Genomic DNA, 11,819 nt, shown 5'->3' on the forward strand with positions numbered 1-11,819 from the left:
TTTCTTTTTTTTTTTTTTTTTTTTGCAGTTTTTGGCCAGGACCAGGTTTGAACCCACCACCTCTGGTATATAGGGGTGGTGCCCTACTGGAGCCACAGGTGCTGCTCCATATATGATTTTTCTTCTTTATTCTTTTATGTGGTAACTTACATGGACTTTTAAACACTAAATTAATCTTGCTTTCCTATATTAAAGCCCATGTGATCATAATGCATAATCTTTTTATCACTGAATTCCTCTTATTTAGGATTTTTACATCTGTGAATGTGTGGTTGTGTGTGAACTTGATCTGTAATTTTCCTTTGTGATGATCTCCTTGTATGTGTGATATTTATGTTACCCTGCCTTCATAAAAGAAATTCCCACTTTGTCCTAATCTCTGGAAGAGTTTTTAACAAAATGGGCATTTTTTTCTTCCTTAAGTGTTCTCTACTAAAAATTGAGAAACTAGTGCATAGTGGTGCACATCTATAATCCCTGCTACTTAGAAGGCTGAGGCAACAGGATCCTAAAGCCCAGGAGTTTGAGGCTGCAGTGAGCTATCTAACCCTAATTGGGGCCTACAGTTTTCATGTGGGAAATTTTAAACTATATACTCAGTGTATTTAATAGATATGAAACTATTTTGATCTATTACTTTGCTTTTAGTTTGATAAGTTATAAATTTTCCCTTTACACCTAACAAATTTATTGGCACAAAGTAGTATGTGATTTCTTCATGATCTTTGTGTCATCCGGTGTTTCTCTTTAATACCCAAATCTGGTTATTTGTTCCTTTTCTCCCCCTTTTAAAAAAATCAGCCTCACCAGGAATTTATTAATCTCATTGGTCTTTTTCAAGGAACCAACATGTGGCTTTGTTGGTCCTTCTATTCTTTGTTTTTCAATAATTTGTGCTTTATTACCTATTTACATTTATCTGCTTTCTTTGAATTTAATTTGCTGAGGATTTTTTCTTTTTGATTTCCTGAGATGGATGTTTATCTCATTGACTATTTATTTATTTATTTATTTAGAGACAGAGTCTTACTCTGTCACCCTGGGTAGAGTGCCCTGGCATCATAGCTCACTGCAGCCTCAAACTCCTGGGCTTTAGGATCCTGTTGCCTCAGCCTTCTAAGTAGCAGGGATTATAGATGTGCACCACTATGCATTTGTTTCTCAATTTTTAGTAGAGCCAGAGTCGCACTGTTGCTCAAGCTGGGCTTGAACTCCTGAGCTCAAGCAATCTACCTGTTAGGTGGATTTCCAGAGTGCTAAGATTACAGGCATGAGCCACCATGCCCTGCCTATCTCATTGATTTTTTTTTTTTTACCTTCTTTTTTCCTAATGAATTTGAGGCTGGAATTTGCCCCTAAGTATGGCTTTAGCTGTTTCTCGCAGATTTGGTATATGATGTTTTTCATTATAATTTGGTTGACAATAGTTTTAATTTTTTTTTTTAATTTTTTTTTAGAGAGACAGAGTCTCACTTTATTGCCCTTGGTAGAGTGCTGTGTCGTCACAGCTCACAGCAACCTCCAGCTCCTAGGCTTAGGCGATTCTCTTGCCTCAGCCTCCCAAGTAGCTGGGACTACAGGCACCCGCCACAACGCCCGGCTATTTTTTGTTGCAGTTTGGCTAGGGCTGGGTTTGAACCCACCACCCTCGGTATACGGGGCTGGCACCCTACTCACTAAGCCACAGGCTTAGTGTTTTATTTTAGTTTTTAGAGACAAGGTCTTGCTATGTTGCCCAGACTAGCTACAAACTTGTGGGTTCAAGCGATCCTCCCGCCTCAGCCTCCGGAATAGCTGGGACTACAGGCGCCAGCAATGCATCTGGCTAATAAGGTTTCTTTCTTAAAATCCCGGGGCTCCCCAAAAGAGAGAGGCTAGAGCCCTGTGTGTGAAGGACCCAGGCACAAGAGGACAGCTTGAGTGCCCTGGGACCCTCAACCTGAAGCTCCTGGCAGTCTCCCTCCACCGCTCTGGAGCCCGGCGTCCTCCCTACCTGTGCCCCCACTCTCCTACTGCACAGCGGCGGGCCTGCCATGTAGTGGACTACCACTCTGACCACCAGGCTGGGACTCAAATGGGCAAGAAATCCTTGCATTTCCTGGGTTGACAGAAGGGACCAAATTGTCAAGGGGAGGGGCAGGTGAGGGGACCGGTGAGGAGGTGGCGACCAACCCGGGTGGGCGGAGTATAGAAAGAGGCCTTTGAGGGCCCAGCAGGAGGCTGTAGGCTATTGGGAGCCGAGTGTGAGTGTGTGAGTGTGTGTGTGTGTGTGTGTGTGTGGGACTTAGAGGAGTGTCTGGTCCAGGACGGCAGGGGCTGACAGGCAGGGTGGCATACAGGTACTAACTCAGCAAAGGGGGGAGTTAGAGGGGGTCCTGATTCCCCGTGACCCTGGTCCCGAGGTTTGCAGCACGCAAGACCAGACCATACCCCATCCACTCGCTGTTCCGGGCCAGGACCCCTCCATCCATGGCTTCAGGCTCTTCAAGTCCAGGTTGCCAGATCTCTGGACGTGTGCAGAACCTGCAACAGTCTGGGGTGGGGGTGGGAGATTCAGCCTTAAGACCAGGGAGAGGGCTGCCCACACCTACCTTCCGGAGTGAGCCCTGGGAGCTCCTTCTCCAGAGACCTTGCCCTCAGGCTCCGAGGGTTTGTTTCCCTGCCCTGTCCTGCCTGTCTGCGGAGGGGACAGAGCCAGGGTGCCAATGGGAGCCCCTTCCCCATCAAGAATCCTTTGGGATCCCGAGTCTACCCTGCAGGGTCCATAACTGTTAGGGGAGAGGATGGGCTACGGAGGCGCCACCTTAGTGAGGGGCAGAGGAGGTATCCCACTTGGGAAGGAAAGGGCGACCTGAGCCAGTGGGGACCTGAAAGGGGGAAGTACCTAAGAATCCCAACACCGGCTCCAGCTCCTCTCCTGCGGGGTTGGCTGTCAGGCCTGGTGTGGTTAGACCCTGCAGGGAAGGCGGGAAAGGTGCAGTTCCCCGCCAATCGCCAGCAGAGGGCGCCAAGCTGTGACACCCTTACTCGCCCCAGACTCTGGAGGTCCAGCCCCATCCTGTCCCTTCCTGGGCTTCCTTCTCCTCCGGTGGCAACCGGGTACCCCCTCTCCTCCGCAAGCCATTCCCCTCCGTCCCTGACGGCGCTGTGACTGGCCTGGACCCCCGACCCGCCAGAGGCTACTGAGTGGTGCTGTTCAGGAGTGTGGCCATGGGCAGGACGGTGCTGGATACCGAGTTGGCCTATGGCTGCTTCCCCCGAGTAGTGGAGGAGCTCTTCAGCAATGCGATCTCTGTGACAGGCTCCTGCATTGCTGGAGATAGGGCACAGGTGTGTGCCAAACACCTGGTCATCCTCAAGGACGTCTACATCAAGAAACAAGCTTTTGCTGAACGATAGCTGGGTGGAGGAGGAGATAAAGAAGGAAATCACAAAACTATAATGAAGCTACAAGCGATGGAAACCTGTGGGATACAGCAGTAGTCCTAAGAGGGAAATTCATCGCATTAAATATGCACATCCAGAACACAGAAAGAGTGCAACCAACAATCTGATGAATCATCTTAAGGAACTGAAAAGGTTTCTTCCCAAACCCAGTAGAAGAAAAGAAATAACCAAAGTTAGATTGGAACTAAATGAAATTGAGAACAAAAGAACTATTCAGAAGATTAATGAAACAAAAAGTTAGTTCTTTTAAAAGATAAAATTGATAAAAACAACAACAACAACAACAAACTCTTAGCCAGGTTAACTGGAAACAGAAAAGATCTCTAATAAGCTCACTCAGAAACAAAAAAGGGGAAATAACTACAGATACCACAGAGATAGAAAAGATAATCTCCAAATACTACCCCCAAACCCCTTTATGCCCAGCAATTTGAAAACGTGGAGGAAATGTACCAGTTCCTGGAGTCACAATACCTACCTCCCTAGACTGAACCAGTAAGAAATGGATCTCTTGAATAGATGAATATGAAGCACTGAAATTGCAACAACTATAAAAAAGCTTCCAACAACAAATCCTGGACCAGACAGTTTCACACCAAGTCCTGGATTAGCTATTTAGTGTACCTTACAAGAGCAATATGCAGGACAGTAACTCGAACAAGTTACTACTTGGGTGTTTTAACTAACAACAGTGATTCAGTTTGCAGTTTTTCTTTTTAGAAAGGTTAATGGGCAGAATTTGCTCTTTAATCCAATGCAGTTTGTGATGCATTTGTTTTTTGTAGCTAACAGGTCTTTTTTTTTTTTTTTTGATTGTTGGGGATTTATTGAGGGTACAGAGAACCAGGTTACACTGGTTGCATTTGTTAGGTAAAGTCCCTCTTACAATGTGTCCAGCCTCCAAGAGGTGTGTCACACACTGTGATCCCCTGCCCCTTCCCCCTTCCCTCTCTGTGCTCCCCTATTCCCCCACCTCCCATAACGTACTAGGTCATCAATTGTCCTCATATCAGAATTGAGTACAATGGATTCTTGCTTCCCCATTCTTGTGATGTTTTACTAAGAAGAATATGTTTCAACTCCATCCAGGTTAATACAAAAGATGTAAAGTCTCCATCTTTTTAAGTGACTGAATAGTATTCCATGGCATACAGGTACCACAGCTTGTTAATCCATTCCTGGGTTGGTGGGCATTTAGGTTGTTTCCACAGTTTGGCAATTGTAAATTGAGCTGCAATAAACAGTGTAGTGCAAATGTCCTCATGATAAAATGATTTTTTTTTCTCCTGGGTAGATGCCCAGTATTGGGATTGCAGGATCAAATGGGAGGTCTAGTTTGAGTTCTTTGAGGATTCTCCATACTTCCTTCCAAAAAGGTTGTATTAATTTGCAATCCTACCAGCGGTATAAAAGTGTTCCCCTCTCTCCACATCCATGCCAGCATCTACAGCTTCGAGATTTTGTGATGTGGGCTAGTCTCACTGGGGTTAGGTGATATCTTTTTGGAGACAGAGTCTCACTTTGTTGCCCCTGGTAGAGTGCCATGGCACATAGCTAACAGCAACCTCAGATTCCAGGCTTCAAACGATACTCTCGCCTCAGACTCCCAAGTAGCTGGAACTACAGGCACCACCACAATGCCCAGCTATTTTTAGAACAGGGTCTCACTCTAGCTCAGGCTGGTCTCAAACTTGTGATCTCCCTGCCTCAGCCTCCCAGAGTGCTAGGATTACAGGTGTGAGCCAATGCGCCTGGCCTGGGTTATGTGATATCTTAGGGTGGTTTTGATTTGCATTTCTCTGATAATTAGGGATGACTGGCATTTTTTTCATGTTTGTTAGCCATTTGTTTATCTTCTGTTTAGGTAGGTTCTGTTCTCTTGCCCATTGATATAAGGGATTGTTAACTTTTATGTTGATTAATTTGAGTTCTCTATAGATCCTAGTTTTCAAGCTCTTGTCTGATTCTTAATATGCAAACATCTTTTCCCATTCTGATGGTTGTCTATTTGCTTTAGTTGTTATCTCCTTAGCTATACAGAAGCTATTCAATTTAAGTCCCATTTATTTATTTTTGTTGTTGCAATTGCCACTGAAGTATCCTTCATTAAGTCTTTCCCCAGTCTGATAACTTCAAGTGTTTTCCCCACAGTTTCTTTGAGGATTTTTATTGTTTCATGCCATAGATTTAGATCTTTTATCCATCTTAAATCAATTTTAGTGAGTGGAGAAAGGTGTGGGTCCAGTCTCAGACTTTTACATGTGATTATCCAGTTCTCCCAGCACCATTTATTGAATAGAGATTCTTTCTCTCAGTGTGTGTTCTTGTTTGGTTTGTCAAAGATTAGGTGGCTGGAAGATGTTCGTTTCATTTCATGAATTTCTGTTTGGTTCTAGATGTCTGTGTCTCTATTTTTGTGCCAATGTCATGCTGTTTTGATCACTATGGCCTTACAGTACAGCCTAAAGCCTGGTAGGCTGATGCCCAAGGCTTTGTTTTTATTACTAAGAATTGCATTGGCTATATGAGTCTTTTTCTGGTTCCATTCAAAATGAAGAATTTTCCAAATCTTGAAAGTATGATCTTGGTATTTTAATGGGGATTGCATTGAATCTGTAGATTGTTTTGGGAAGTATAGGCATTTTAACAATGTTGATTCTTCCCAGCCCTGAGCATGGTATGCTTTTCCATTTGTTAATACCGTGTCTCCCCGAAAATAAGACACTGTCTTATGTTTATTTTGTCTCAAGAAGACACACTAGGGCTTATTTTCAGGGGCTATCTTATTTTTATTAAGTATAATACAACAATCTACGTTTATTCAAATACAGTTAAGTCTTCTTCTGGAACCTGACAGGGAGAGCCAACCTTTTTGGTGGGGCTGGTGCTAGTGATGCATGAACTCCTTTCCCCTAGCCATTGGCACGTGTGCAATAGGATGCCTGTGACCCCGGTTATCACACATGCACCTGTGCAAGTGCGAATGGCTCGAAGAAAGGAGCTGTGGCAGATAAACGGTATTCCAGTCTTCCTTACTGCTCCGTGCCAAAATGCATGGCGTGGCTATGCAGCATATCTGCAAAGATCTGTTGAATAGACTGATTTCAAGAACTGAGATTGAAGAAATGCATGGTGTGGCTATGCAGATATGCCCATCCCTAGGTCTTATTATTGGGGTAGGGCTTATATTTAACAAATGTGTAGAAATCCTGCTAGCGCTTATTTGGGGGTAGGTCTTATTTGGGGGGAAACAAGGTATCTTCTGTTATTTCTTTTCTTAGGGTTTTGTAATTTTCTTTATAGAGGTCCTTCACCTCTTTTTTTAAGTACATTCCTAAGTATTTTATTTTCTTTGAAATTACTGTGAAGGGAATTGTGTCCTTGATTAGCTTCTCATCTTGGTTGTTATTGGCATATACGAAGGATACTGATTGTGGACAATGATTTTATATTCTGAGACATTACTGTATTTTTTGATCACTTCCAGGAGTCTTGTGGTTGAGTTTTTGGGGTTCTCTCAGTATAAGATCATATCATCAGCAAAGAACAAGAGTTTGAACTCCTCTGCCCCCAGTTGGATGCCCTTTATTTCCTTCTCTTGTCTGATTGGCTAGAACTTCCAATGCTATGTTGAATAGTAGTGGCAATAGAGGACAGCCTTGTCTGGTTCCAATTTTAAGTGGAAAAGCTTTCAGTTTTACTCCATTCAGTATAATATTGGCTGTAGGTTTGTCATAGATGGCTTCAATCAGTTTAAGAAATGTGCCACCTATGCCTATTTTCATCAGAGTTCTAATAAGAAAAGGATGCTGAATTTTATTGAATGTTTTTTCTGCATCTATTAAGAGCATCATATGGTCTTTGTTTTTGCTTTTGTTGATATGGTGGATTACATTTATAGACTTGTGTATGTTAAACCAGGCTTACATCCCTAGGATGAAACCTACTGATCATGATGAATAATTTTTTAAATGTGTATCTGTTATCTATTGGCTATGATTTAATTGAGAATTTTTGCATCTATATTCATTAGTGAAATTGGCCTGAAATTCTCCTTTTTAGTTGGATCTTTTGCTGGTTTTGGTATCAGGGTGATATTTGCTCCATAGAACGTGTTGGGGAAGATTCTGTCTCAATTTTTTGGAATAATTTCTGCAGCGTGGGTATAAGCTTTTCTTTGAAGTTTTGATAGAATCATGGTGTGAAGCCATCTGGACCGGGGCTTTTTTTGTTGGGAGATTTTTTTATTGTTTCATCAATCTCAGTTCTTGAAATCAGTTTGTTCAACAGATCTATTTCCCCTTGATTAAGTCTAGAAAGAGGTTGTAATTCCAGGTATTGATCCATTTCCTCCCCATTGTCAAATTTCTGGACATAGAGTTTCTTATAGTACACAGGCATGATCTCTTGAATCTCTGTGGCATCTGCTGTTATTTCCCCTTTATCCTTTCTGATTGAGATTATTAGAGATTTTACTTTTCTATTTCTAGTTAATCTGGCCAAAGATTTATTGATCTTATTTATTTTTCCAAAAAAATAACTTTTTCTTTCATTAATTTTCTGAATGATTTTTTTTGTTTTCAATTTCATTAATCTCTGATTTAATTTTGGTTATTTCTTTTATTCTGCTGGGTTTGGGATTAGATTGTTCTTCTTTTTCAAATTCCATAAGATGGTTCATGAGTTTGTTGATGCATTCTCTTTCTGTTTTTCAAATGTAGGCGTCAAATACACTAAATTTCCTTCTCAAGACTGCTTTTGCTGTATCCTACGGGTTTTGGTAATTTGTGTCTTCACTGTTCTTATGTTTGAGGAATTTAACAATTTCCTCCTTTATCTCTTCCTAAACCCAACTATCATTCAGCACAAGGTTGTTTAATTTCCAAGTCTTTGTGTATGGATGAACGTTTTCATTGTTGGAGTTGAGTTCCACCTTTATTGCCTTGTGGTCTGAGAAGATACAAGGTGTAATTTCCATTCTTTTAATCTTGCTGAGGTTTGATTTGTATCCTAGGATGTGGTTGATTTTGGAGTATGTACCATGGGATGGCAAGAAAAATGTTTATTCCTTAGCTTTGGGATGGTGTGTTCTGTATGTGTCTAATAATCCCATTTGTTCTAGGGTCACATTTAAGTCCTTTGTATCTTTGTTTAGTTTCTGTTTAGAGGATCTGTCCAGTTATGTCAGAGGGGTATTAAAGTCCCCAGCTATAGGGTGTTATGGGATATCATATTGCTCAGACTCATCAAGGTCTGTTTCATAAAATTCAGAGCATTTAAGTTGAGCACATAAATATTTAAAATTGAAATGTCTTCTTGTTGTATTGTTCCTTTCACTAGTGTAAGTGTCTATCTTTGTTTTTCTTAACTTTAGTTACTTTAAATCCACTCATATTGGAAAATAAGATTGCAACCCCTCCTTTCTTCTGATTTCCATTTATTTGAAATACTGTTTTTCATCCCTTAACTCTGAGTCTTGATTTGTCCTTCAAGGTTAGATGTGTCTCCTGGAGACAGTATATGGATGGCTTGTGCTTTTTTTTTTATCCAGTCAGCCAACCTGTGCCTCTTCAGTGGTGAGTTCCATCCATTGACATTTATTGAGAGAATTGATAAGTGTAGTGGAGTTCTATTCAGCTTATTTTGTGAAGGTCCATTGTGTAATTTTATCTTTTGTGCCATTGCAGGGGCTATGTTTTGACCTTTAGCTTCTGGGTGTTACTTTGCTGGTGGTGAGTGTTGAGAATAGGTCTAAGTATTTCCTGTAGAGCTGGTCTTGTTGTGGTGAATTTCCTCAGTGCTTGTATATCCACAAAAGATTTTATTTCTCCATCAACTTTGAAGCTTAGTTTAGCAAGATACAGAATTCTGTACTGAAAATTGTTTTGTTTAAGAATGTTGAAGGTGGATAACCATTCTCCTCTAGCTTGGAAAGTTTCATCTGAAAAGTTTGCTGTTATCCTAATGGCTCTGCCTCTGGGTCAGTTAGAGCTTACTCCTGGGCTGATTGAAAAAGTTTTTCTTTCATCTTGACTTTGGTTAGTTTCATTACTTGTGTCTTGGAGAATGCAAGTATATTCCCATTAAACTGGAACCCCACTGCATTCATACAGGGGTTTGTTTGTATATATTCAAAAGAACAGTATTTTTCTTGGTGGTGCCCTCCTTTTCCTTCCTTTTTTCTTTTTTAAATTTTCTTTCTTTTTTGTTGGTTTGTTCGTTTTGTTTTTTGTTTTTTCTACCATTTTATGACCACCATTTTTGTGGTTGTTTTTTTATTACTATTTTTGTTTGTTTGTTTGTCTTTTGTTTTGTTTTCTTTTTTGTCTGTTTCTTTACTTGTTTCTGATTGTCTGGGCATCGGTGTGCTTGTATGTCTGGTAGCATTTTAGTCTGTTTATTTGTTCACTTGGTTTCAATGTGTTTTGTACTTTGCTAAATCCTCAGATTGGCTATATTCCCTAACTCCAATTTTCACATTCAATAAGAATATGGAGGAACAGGGGACGAGGGCTGACTGGAGCTAGTTTTCAACATAAACTCCAGTTCAGTGGGAGAGACAACTGCTAGAAGAACCCAATGAAGCTGAAGGTGGGGAGCCGAGCTGAGAGAAGAGATAGATAAATGCACGTCTTCCCCACCAAGGCAAACCACGACTTCAAGAAAACAAATTCCAGGTTTAGATTGAGCCCAGGTGGAATATTCTCCAGCTCCCATTGAGTGCCTGAGGCAGATAGGCTTCAACTATCTCTGCTGGCTGGCAAAAAAGAGTGGTCACTGAGTGGAGGAGGCATTGACTTTACTTGGATTCTGGCAGGCACAAAACCCTGACACACTCATTGACTTTACTTGGACTCTGGCAGGCACAAAACCCTGACACATTCACCTATTGGACAGGACTGGGTTACAGAGTCTGGGTTAACAGAGACTGGTAGTGGGGTTACCAGAGACTGAGGTTACCAGAGTCCAGTGGCAAAGGGCGAGTAAGGAGGGGAAAGAGACATCAGCCTCCTTACCCTCAAATCGTCTATTGAACAGGCCTTTCTGACTCCTCAGAGCATCAGAGCGAGCCACACTTGAGCTACCAGTAGACTCCTATTATCTAGTTGCCGGAGACCTTGTGAACTTTCCAACCAAAGAGTGGGTACTGATCGGGTCAATAGGTGTGGATCTCTTGACTTGGGCAAATTAACTGGTGGTTGAGGGAGAATCTCTGATGCTCTCTGGATTTTCTCAGGCCTAAATTGTCTTCAGGTGGAACATTCCCCAGCTGTCACTGAGTGCCTGAGACAATCAGGGTTTAGCTCCCTTTGCTGGTTTGGGACAAAGAGCAGTAACCGAGTGGAGCTGGCATTGTCTCTACTTTGATTCTGGCAGACACAAAGCTCTGCCACATTTGCTTATTGGGCAACTGGGTCACAGCCCTGCAGGGTCTCCAGTGATTGGGTGTGACAAAGGTACAAGGTCGGGAAGGAGGCATCAACCTTTCTAAAATAATTTATTTGCTGGGTAGGTCCTTCTGACCCCACAGAACACTGGAGCGAGTCATACCTGAGCTGCCAGAAGACCCCTGCTGTACAATTGCCAGAGACCTCTTGAACTCCCCCACTTGAGACTAGTGTTGACTGGGACACTTGATTTAGATCTCTTGAACTGGGACAAACACCTGAGAGCTATCTAAAGTGATACCCTGGGGGTGTGGCTGAGGGAAGGTGTGGTTTTCCTTTCCCAACTGTCGCCTGTGAGGGGAGGGGTGACTTAATCGCTGATATTTCTCCACAGCTGAAATCTTAACCTAGAGTAACTGATTTTCTAAGATAGAACAGAGACCAGCCGAAAACAAGATAGAGACACGCAGGCCCCCAGGCTCTCAGACCATAGCATTATACGCATCCTAGGCAAAGCTCTAGGGGAAAAGATACAGACACCAGTCCCAGCCTTTGCCCCAAAAGGCTAGTAAAATACTACTCCCAGAGCCCCCAACCCAACTTCCTCTTACCTGCTCACCTAGCCAAACGGAGTAAATCCAGCATGGGGCAGAGTCAGTGGAAAAACTCCGGTAGTACGAATAACCAGAGTAGATCAATCCCCCCAAGGAAGGATGTGGCAGATACATCTGAAGATACCACCCATAAACAGATGGCTGAGATGACAGAAATAGAGTTCAGAATGTGGGTAGTAAATAAAATTAACAGAATGGAAGAAAGGAAAGAGCGAGAACTTCAAGAAATTATTCAAAAAATGTCTCAAGAAATTATTCAAAATATGTCTCAAGAATTCAACAATTTCAAAGATAAAATGATCAAAGATTTTGAAACATTGAGGCAAGAGTTCCTAGCCCTCAAAGATTTGAAAAATATGGTAGAATCCCT

General features: G+C 42.1%; 1 pseudogene; it reads left to right on the plus strand.

The window, feature by feature from the left end:
• The first annotated feature begins 3,210 nt into the window (after positions 1-3,210).
• LOC100956956 overlaps positions 3,211-11,819 on the plus strand; it is a 32,622-nt pseudogene continuing 24,013 nt past the window's right edge.

This window comes from Otolemur garnettii, unplaced genomic scaffold (genome assembly GCF_000181295.1).
Source record: "Otolemur garnettii isolate 467f Iridium unplaced genomic scaffold, OtoGar3 scaffold00149, whole genome shotgun sequence".
Taxonomy (NCBI): domain Eukaryota; kingdom Metazoa; phylum Chordata; class Mammalia; order Primates; family Galagidae; genus Otolemur; species Otolemur garnettii.